At 43.3% G+C, this 10604-nt stretch overlaps 1 long non-coding RNA gene across 1 annotated transcript; it reads right to left on the minus strand.

Moving 5' to 3' along the window:
- Positions 1 to 523: 523 nt before the first annotated feature.
- On the minus strand, positions 524 to 9569 carry LOC115835371. The gene is made up of 2 exons (XR_004030337.1): positions 9462 to 9569; positions 524 to 847 (listed from the first exon to the last, which is right to left on the minus strand). It is a non-coding gene; the product is annotated as an uncharacterized LOC115835371 (long non-coding RNA).
- Positions 9570 to 10604: the final 1035 nt, after the last annotated feature.

Below are 10604 nucleotides of genomic sequence, written 5' to 3' on the forward strand. Positions count from 1 at the left end.
CATCAAAGAAATTTAAATGGAAAATCTCAGCATATGGTATGAGGTGGGATTCTAGGATATTTATTTTAAAAATAGTATTGAATGGGCCGGGCGTGGTGGCTCACGCCTATAATCCCAGCACTTTGGGAGGCCGAGGTGGGCAGATCACGAGGTCAGGAGATTGAGACCATCCTGGCTAACACGGTGAAACCCCATCTCTACTAAAAATACAAAAAATTAGCCGGGCATGGTGGCACCCACCTGTAGTCCCAGCTACTTGGGAGGCTGAGGCAGGAGAATGGCATGAACCCGGGAGGTGGAGCTTGCAATGAGCCAAGATCGTGCCACTGCACTCCAGCCTGGGCAACAGGGCAAGACTCCGTCTCAAAAAAAAAAAAAAAATAGTATTGAATGTTGTGTATGTGATAATTCAAAGAATAAAATGACTAATGACTAACATAGAATGTGGAAAGGCATATTAAACGAATTAATTTCAGCCTATTTAACTGGAGTCACGAGAAGGAATTTTTAAAGACTACTCATATATGCCCCTTTTTTATTAACCCTAACATAATGGAGATGGAAGTTAAATTTCTATTAGATTCCACATTTCACAATTGATTATAAAGTCTTAGACTTCTAAGTAACGGCTCTGTAGACTCAGCTCTCTCTTTTTTTCTAAGATGGGATTTCTCTGCTCATCAGGTCTTTGTGTTTGCAATTGATCCACGGAGACAGCGACATCTGCGAAGCTTCCATGCCACGGTGGTTCCACCTTCACATGTAACCTTCAAAGGCATCCTGCAACCACCCCATCCATCCAAGTACTCAGTTGTAGGATTCAAAAGCAAATTGCAGGGTTTGCTGCCTGGCAGAGAAGCATAGACACAAAGCATGAGAGAGCAAAATCTATGAGTTGACCATATCATAAACACAAATAGATACATGCAGAATACCAGCTAAAAAATAGGCAATAAACTTAAACAACAGGACTATGAGTAGACATAGCAAGTGCTGGGTAGAGATGACAGTTTTGTGTCCTGTTAGAGCTAAGTCAGAAATCTGGGTCGAAGTGAATGTGAGGGAGCAAAAGGCCATTAAAATACTTAAGGAGCAGCTCCAATATTTTTAAAACGTGAAGGAAAACTTGCAAGCAATCTCCGGGGCTGGAGGGAGAGAAGTGCAAAGCCCCCTCAGCCTGCTCCACGATTATCTTTTGCATTCCAATAACTGACATGCTGCTGAATGTTATGACTATTTGTTTATTGTTGACTGTTCCTGGCACTGCTCAGTGTAGCCAAAGATTCCTTGCCTACAATAAAGGCTTACTCAGACAATAAACCACGGAGAAAGAAAATTGTCCTTGAGAATAAGGGCATTTCAGAGGGAAAGGAATTCCACCAGAGGCAAAGAAACCCCCTTCCACTGCAGAATTCGAGCTCAATATCTCCTATGTCTATCTGTGAAAGCTGTCTTGGAACCCCAGGGCAGGAGGGGGTGGTACACAAGGGTTTGTATTGTAATCCCCTGTTTTCAGACACATTTTTCTGAAAGCATAAACTTTGCTGGCTGGGATTGTATAAACCTAGCGGGATTTTTTACTTTTTCTTGGAAGGCGTTTGTCTCCCAGCATCATAAAACTTAACAGTCTGCTTTTCATGGTAACAGTGTGACCTTGTAGTCCCCGATCCTAAGTGTGTGTGTGTACAATGTATAATTTCCCTTTGTTTCCTCTGAATTCTCCCTCTCCATCCTTTGTCAGTCTAAACGGGCTTTTGTGTCTAATTTCTCTCTTTATTTTCTCTAGCAATGTACTAACTTTGCTTCTAGATTACCACTGTGCCTGATTTTGAGGTTGCCATTTTAATTTTAGCATAATGCTTGGATTTATGAGAATCATCAAAAAGGCAAAATCACTGGGCTTGTTGCCCTTCCTGGGACTCTCTTTTCACTTTGGTGTCTGCTGTGTTAGTGATTTGATATCAGACCAATCCATGAACCCTTCATTTTAAACCAGGAGCCTAAGGGAAATAAATAACACCACCAGAGAGAAATGAGAACCCGAAAGCTATTATTAAAATGAAAACATACTCTCTCTTAGACCTGGCAAACTGTACTAAGACATTCAGATTGTGTATCCAAATGTTATTCAACCCACTCATAGCCATATTCCTTTGGTGACACTAAGGTGGTACTTAAAAAGGAGCAGGTTCCACCTCAGAATCCCCAGCATCATCCCATATAATCAAGACCTTGCATCCTCTTCAGAGATCCTGTTTGCCTGGCAGCTTCTTACCCCTGAGCCTCACTGCCCCGCTGTGCCCTTCACTACTCTTTCACTAACATGCAGAAACAATGTTTTTCTTTCCAGTGCCTTTAAAATGTGGCCAAATTCTCCACCAAACTTCAAGAATTATTCATTACCTCACATCCTTTATGTAGAACAACAACCGAACATGTGTTTCGGTGAGCTGAATATTCTGGCCCAGCCCTGCTGTGTCATGCCTGAATGACCATTTCTTAAAATGCCAAAGACGAAGAAAGATAAAACACTTCTAGGGCCATTTTGAGAGCTTGGCTCTGCAACCCTTCTCAGCCTCCTCCGACCCTTCTTTCTCTCTCCCTCAAGCTCTGTGTTCTGCCTGTGTCTGGGCAACCTCCTTCTTGACACTGACACAATTCCATGACCCAGGACATTGGCCTAGCTCCCTGCTGCCCAGGAATGGAGGGGACACCTGGAAGTGCCTATAAGGCAGCTCTTCTAAGGTGAAGGGAGGTAGGAGGAAGCAAGGTAGATCAAAGACCCCCTCCCTCCCTCTTCAGAATTTTCTGAGATGCGATCCTTCCCTTCAGCTCTACTGGAGAAGTCCTATGGACCATAGGGCCACCTGCTGAGAGGCTGCTGGGTCTCCTGGGGGCTCCTGGAGCAGAGGCAATGCTGGACATCACACTACTTCTGCTTCACTGTGTTCTTGTCTCACCTCCCTTCTCCTCCACCCTCACCACCTTATGAAGGACTGGCACCTACTTCTCACCCCAGGCTCTGCTTTGTGGGGGACGCAGGCTGGCTGAAATGTCCTTCCTGCAAGACATGAAGGTCAACCTTGGAGAGCTCCAGGGGCATGAGCATTGAGCTGTCCAGCAATGCAGAAACGTGCACACTTCTCTGAGCTTCTGAGTGTCCCGATCTGTTGTCGAGTTTGGGGTGGAAAAATGATGACTGACAATGAAACAGGAACCTCACAGCCTGTCCGTCACCAGGAAGGCAAGTGGACTTCTCCTCCAAGGAGCACAGAGGAGAACCACCGTGTGGCCTCTTTCTCAGGTTTAACATCATTGGAATAAAAGCTGCATATGGCACTGTGTATTGATCAGGGTTCTCTAGAGGAATAGAACTAATAGGATAGATGTATAACAAGATAGATGTATCTATAAAGAGGAATTTACTAAGGAGTATTGATTCACACAATCACAAGGTGAGGTCCCACAATAGGCTGCCTGCAGCTGAAGGGCAAAGAAGTCAATCCAAGTCCCAGAACCTCAAAACTAGGGAAGCCAACAGTACAACCTTCAGTCTGTGGTTGAAGGCCCAAGAGTCCCAAAGCTGAAGAAATTGGAGTCTCACGTTCATGGGCAGGAAGCATCCAGCACAGGAGAAAGATATAGGCTGTGAGACTAAACCAGTCTAGTCTTTCCATGTTCTTCTGCCTACTTTTATTCTGGCCATACTGGCAGCTGATTAGATTGTGCCCACACAGATTGAAGGTGGGTCTGTCTCTCCCAGTCCACTGACTCAAATTTTAATCTCCTTTGGCAACACCCTCACAGACACACCCATGAACAATACTTTACATCTTTCAATCCAATCAAATTGATACTCAATATTAACCATCACGCACTGTGACATCCAAGTCTTGACCCATTGAAATTCAACCCTTTTGGACAAAAACTCACTTCCTGGTTACAGCCCTTTCTTCATGCACAGCTCAGGGAACAGAGGAGGCCAGTGAGAGGGTGTCTCCAGAGGAAGATGCCCTGGCTCTAAGCTTCTTCTCTGGAGCTGGGGCTCAGTCAAAATAAAGTGGTGGTGATGGTCCTGCTGGCTGGCTTTGTGTTCCCAAGTGTTTTACCATGTACAAAGAAATGCAGAGAGGTGTACCTATAGAACAACCCAGTCAGATTTGTTTCCAGCCTGAAATCTCTGGGGACAGGCCTCCAGACTGTTTTGTATTCTTTGCGTTTTCCTTGTCCCCTTTTATTCCGGTGAGTCCCTCAGATCCAGATCTTTCAGGATTCAGTTCTAATGCCCTTCCACGGAGAGGGTTCCCCCAACACCTTCCTCTTCTATTCTGGTGGCATTGCTGCCATCACTGTTGTGTGGATGGAGGTCCTGCCTTCTGCCTTCTTTGCTGTGTCGTCCTCCTTTCTAACGTGGCATTATTGTCCCCTATCCTGCACTGCCTGAGCTTATCACTCTGGCGTGGATGGATTTTTAATCCCCCTTTGCTCCTGGTGAATGTGAAGTTACTTGTGTCAAGTAAATGATCTGGATTAAATTAAGAGTCAGGCTGGGCATGGTGGCTCACGCCTGTAATCCCAGCACTTTGGGAGGCTGAGGTGGGGGGATCATGAGGTCAGGAGATCGAGACCATCCTGGCTAACACGGTGAAACCCCGTCTCTACTAAAAATACAAAAAAATTAGCTGGGCATGGTGGCGGGTGCCTGTAGTCCCAGCTACTCGGGAGGCTGAGGCAGGAGAATGCCGTGAACCCAGGAGGCGGAGCTTGCAGTGAGCTGAGATAGCACCACTGCACTTCAGCCTGGACGACAGAGCAAGACCCGTCTCGGGAAAAAAAATAAAAAATTAAGAGTCAAAGAGTTTTTATCTATTTCTGACAGTGATGTCATCTGTCACTTTTTGGTGTAGTTAAATATCTTACCCTTTTGTTGTTAGGGAGATGCTGAACTAAATCCATGAATCACTGTCCATATCCACAGAGGTTCTGGGGAATCACATTGACAGCCACACAACAGTACTGGTGCTCAGTGAAGGGCAGTCATGTGGCAGCAACTTCACAGAACCTTGTAAACATAATGTCACTCAGGAGAAACAAGTTGCCTTGTTGGTATGCAGGTCCCCACGCAAAGGACTTAATTGTGTCCCCCTGAAATGCATAAATTAAACCCCCAATCTCCAATGTGATGGTATTGGGAGGTTGGAGCCTGGGAGATAATCATGTTTACATGGGGTCCCAAGAGTGGGATTCTGATACGTTTAGGTTTGTGTCCCTGCCCAAATCTCATGTCCAACTGGAGGACGGACCTGGTGGGAGGTGATTGGATCATGGGGGCGAATTTCCCCCTTGCTATTCTCATGATAGTGAGTTCTCATGAGATCTGATGGTTTAAAAGTGTATGGCACTTCCCACTCTTTCTCTCCTGCTGCCATATGAAGAAGGTGCTTGCTTCCCCTTCACCTTCCACCATGATTGTAAGTTTCCTAGGGCCTCCCAGTCATGCTTCCTGTTAAGCCTGCAGAACTACGAGTCCGTTAAACCTTTTTTCTTCATAAATTACCCAGTTTCAGGTGGTTCTTTATAGCAGTGTGAAAACGGATTAAATACAGGTGCACATGACAGAATTAGTGCCCTTATAAGATGAGACTTTGGAGCGCTCATCCTGTCCCTTCCCACAAGCAAGAAAGACCCATAAGCAAGAAGGTGGCTGTTAGGAAGCCAGGAAGAGCCCTCACCAGAAACCAACCAAGCTGGCACCCTGATCTCAGACTTCCAGCCTCCAGAACTCTGAGAAAATGCATTTCAGTTGTTGAAGTCCACAGCCTATAGGGTTTTGTTATGACAGCCAGAACTCACTAAAATACCTTGCTTCTCAGATGAGGAACCGAAGCACCAAGAGGTTAATGAACCTCCCCTAGACATACAACCAAAGATGGAAGGGGCTGAAACTTTCATCTATTTCAGTTGACATACAACCAACCAATTAAGTTGAGGTTGACAGAAGCATTCAATTTCTAGATAACCTAAATAAAATTACCTGAATTTCTAGATGATTGAGTCCCATTTATTTATAAACTTTTGAAACTTTTAAAAATTCTCAATCTCATTATTGTCTTACTTTAAAATTTTTCACATTGAAATAATGTTAAATTTATAGAAGAGTTGCAAAGATACTACAGAGAGTTTCCAGATATCTTCCACCCAGCTACCTCTAATGTTATCAGTTTACGTACGTTGGGGTTCAGAAGACAATGCCTCAAAGTATGGTGCTTTGACCTGCTGGCCTCTTTGAACTAAAGGAGCAGCCCCAGAACCAAGGTCTCTATGATGCCCCTGTGCAAGACTCTTGTCCCTCTGCCACTTCAGAAGTACAGGCAAGGGACCTTATCTGAGGTTCACTTCCCAAACTAAGGGAAGTTCCTCTGGAAGGAATGCAGTTGTCCAGAGCCTGCTTCTTATAATTTCATAAAACAATGACGATTAACCCACGGGAGAAGAGACTAGAGTGGACACCACACCCAGAGCCCAGATAGACTCTGTCCCAGGCATTTGTCGGTTCTTCAAGCCCATTCATCTCCCCTAAAAGTCATTTACTTTTCTTCTAACAGTGCCTACAACCCCTACTTCCCTTTCCCCTGTGAAAAAGGTTATATAAGTCTCATTGGGTTGTTAGGTATTGTGATCTCTCCATGCACCTAATAAATTTGTGTCTTATCTCCTATTAATCAGTCTATTTCAGTTCATTTCTCAGATTCAAATATCAAACCTCAACAGGGGAGAGAGAGGGTTCTCTTACCCCAACATATAATTTATTGTTGCATATTTATTAAAAGTAAAAAAAAAATATGAGTGCAGTGCTAGTAACTAAATTCCAGGCTTCATTCAGACTTCAGCAGTCTTTCCACAGAACAGCACCCTTCTTTTTTTTGTTCTTTTTTTTTTTTTTTTTTTTTTTTTTTGAGATAGAGTCTCACTCTGTCGCCCAGGCTGGAGTGCAGTGGCGCAATCTTGGCTCACTGCAAGCTCCGCCTCCTGGGTTCACGGCAGTCTCCTGCCTCAGCCTTCCGAGTAGCTGGCACTACAGGCGCCCGGCACCACTCCCAGCTAGTTTTTTGTATTTTTAGTAGAGACGGGGTTTCACCATGTTAGCCAGGATGGTCTCGATCTCCTGACCTCGTGATCCACCTGCTTCGGCCTCCCAAAGTGCTGGGATTAGCACCCTTCTGTCCAATGCAGGATTCCACATCACCAGGGTGGTGTCCTGGGCACGAAGCCCAAGGAGTGCCAGGGCCCGGCCAGTTCTTCAAGTTGCATTTATTCGTGTTACCTTCATCTCCTCTGATTGTGGCAGCTTCTCAGTCTTTCCTTGTATTTGACAGTTTTGAAGATTGCTTGTCAGGTGTTTCGTTGAATATTCCTCAATTTGGATTTATTTAATGTCTTCTCATGATTAGCTTGGAGTTATGGATTTTTGGTAAGATGCCATAATTTTTTTTACATTAGCTTCATAAGTGAAAACAAATTACTTAAAATTATTTTAACAAATAGAGAACTCTGGCAAAACTATCGTATGTCAAATAAATCCTATTATTTGCAAAGTATACCATTTCCGTTTTGATTGGTGAGACAATAAATATTTGTGGATACATCCAGCCTCTGCTGATTTGTTTTTGTTGAAGTAAATTACACATAGTATAGAATTAAACAGTTTAAAGTGTAACCATTTTAAGTGCACAGTTCAGAGGCAGTTAGTACATTTATTTATGAATAGGCAGATAATATAGGAGAAGAATTACATCATGATTCAAAATTAACTTTAAAGCACAATATCTAGTTGTTCATTCTTTTCTTTTCACAATGTACAAATTATGTCTCATTATCCTCAGAAAAAAATGGGCATCCATTTGCCAGTTATGCATATGTGTGTGTTTGTGTACATATGCATATAGGTATATATGTATATACATGTATATATGTATATATGTGCATATTTATGTATATGTGTGTTTGTGTACATATATGTGTACATATATATATATGATGGTCATATACACCATCAAATGAGTTGCAAGGCTGCTTGTAGAAAATGTTTTCTAGTATCCATGTGAGCAGAACTTTAGTTTATAAACTTTAGTTTGTAAAGAGAAAGAGCAGTACTTATCCAAGGGGAGCAACATGAAAGCATTTGTTAAATGGCATGCTGCTTGTCCTAGGCACCTCTTTCATGAATCCTTCCATCACCCACCACACCTTTGGAACTTTCCAGATGTAAATGCATAATGTTGTAGCTAATTTACTTAATTTTTCACTTTGTCTTACATGTATTAATGAAAAAAAAAGCTAAACTCTGTGAAATACTTGAAGAGGTTTATTCTGAGCCAAATATGAGTGACCATGGCCCAGGACACAGCCTTAAGAGGTCCTGAGGACACGCCAAGGTGGTCAGGTTACAGCTTGATTCTACACTTTTTCAGGAGGCAGAAGTTACAGGCAAAGACATACATTGATACCTGTAAGTTATACATTTAGTTAGCCTGGAAAGGCAGAACATCTAGAAGCAAGGCGGCTGATAGGTCATAGGCTGGATTTAAAGATTTTCTGATTGGCAATTGGTTGAAAGAGTTAAGCTTTGCTGAAAGCTTTGTAGTCAGCAGAAAGACATACTTGCCTTAAAATAAGGGAAGTTGTAGAAGCTGATGTTCTTGTCATGTAGATGAAGCCTCCAGGTAGCCGACTTCAGAGAGAATATATGGTAAATGTCTCTTTCCAACCTTAAAAGGTGTCAAACTCTGTGGAAAAGATCTAGTAAAGGAAGAACATTCTCTACAAAATGCAAATTTCCCTCACAAGAGAAGGCTGTGCAGAGCCCTTCCAAAATATGTCAAAGAAATATTAATATATAGTGGGGTAAAATACTTTGATTTCCTTCAAGATCTATTCTCTGCCATGCGATGCTATACCAGAGTCAGGTTGGAATTTGAATTCAGTATCTTATTGTTACAAAGAGTACATTTTATCAGTCTTAAAATCTCCATTTTAGCATTAATGCTGATCCGTTATGCCTACATTCCTAAAGGGAGGAGGGCATAACAATGCATATCTGGCTGCCTTTTCCATCATGACCTGAATTGGTTTTTAAAGTTTCTTTGGGATTCCCTTGGCCAAAAGGGAGGTCCTTTCTGTTGGCTGGGTGGCTTAGAATTTCATTTTTGGTTTATGTATGCCTAGCTAGAATACGTGAAAGTTTGCAAGCAGAAGCCACAGCAATTCACCTTTAGAATCCTAAATCGAGTAAATCATTTCCTAAATAATATCTTAACAGATACTGATCCCTTGCAATGACCCTCAGGAAAGCTCTCCTCTATCTGTTAAGCCTGTGCTGCCCAGTGCTGTACTTCCCTTACAATGAGCCACAGATTCCCCAGCAGAATAAATGTAGGACTATTCTGCTCCAAGAAACCCACCTTGCTCGGTCCAATCTTGCATTTCTGGAACTTGTCTGATCACAGATACCTTTGATCAAGAAACAACTGTTAGCAAGCCGTTTGGGAGGGTGCGATCCTAGAAAGTTTTCTTGTGCAGAGTAGAACCTGGTTACCGATCATGATGTGTTAAAGCACCAAAATAGTTTTGTTTTTGTCTTTGTTCTTTTTCATCTGTGATAAACAAACCCCAAAAGGCATGTGAAACACAATGAAAAGGCACACAGCACAGCTTGGTCACATGCAGAGCAGTCAAAAGCTAACCGCAAGGGCATCCCAGGGGCAAAATCAGCATTTATATCATGCGCCTGTGACTTTGGCTATGTTAACTAAAATCCTGATTACTCACTTTTCAAGTTACCCCCAAGACAAGAGTGAGCCTTGATCAAAAATGGTAGAGAGGAAATTGGGTGTTTGACAAAAGAAATGTGCAACCATGAAACAAACATTTGCTGACTGTTAATGCTTTGTCAGCCTAAGGGCATTCTTTAATGCACTGAAAGGAAACCAGAGCATAAACGAGGTGATTCCCTTGCATTTCCTCATTCCCTAGTGTGGGGGTGGGGGGAAAGCAAGCATAAGCCATGTGCTTAGCATAAGGATTCATTGTTAAGGACCTTCTTAACCTCAAAAGGCAGCCTGTGCCAGTGATGGCTTCCCCCCAGCAGGTTAGGATATTCATGCACAGAAAGCTGGTGTTCCAGGGGCACAGAGCGGGTGGAGAATCATCGTGAAAGCGGTAAATTTTTAAATCCTGGCCAAAACAGTGTGATGAAGATAGTCCTCTCTTGAGCGTGATGACCCCTAGCTGTCAATAGCAAGCGTGTCCTCCACAGCCATGGACAAGCAAAACCCTTGAATAAAATAGGACACAAAACTCTGAGAACCTGAGCAGGGTCCCTGGGGAAGACAGGAGCATCCTTCAGGGGATGCTTGATGACAGTAGAGACTCCGAAGCCAGGAGAACCCATCCAACCCCAGCCTGGCCTGGTGCTCTCCAGCTGTGGCCACCACTTAACACCTCTGTGTCACAATTCATCCTCATCTGTAGGTGGGGGTAATAACAGTATTATTACAGAAAGGGTCCTAATCCAGACCCCAAAAGAGGGATCTTGGATCTCATGC

This window comes from Nomascus leucogenys, chromosome 6 (assembly GCF_006542625.1).
Source record: "Nomascus leucogenys isolate Asia chromosome 6, Asia_NLE_v1, whole genome shotgun sequence".
Classification (NCBI taxonomy): Eukaryota; Metazoa; Chordata; class Mammalia; order Primates; family Hylobatidae; genus Nomascus; species Nomascus leucogenys.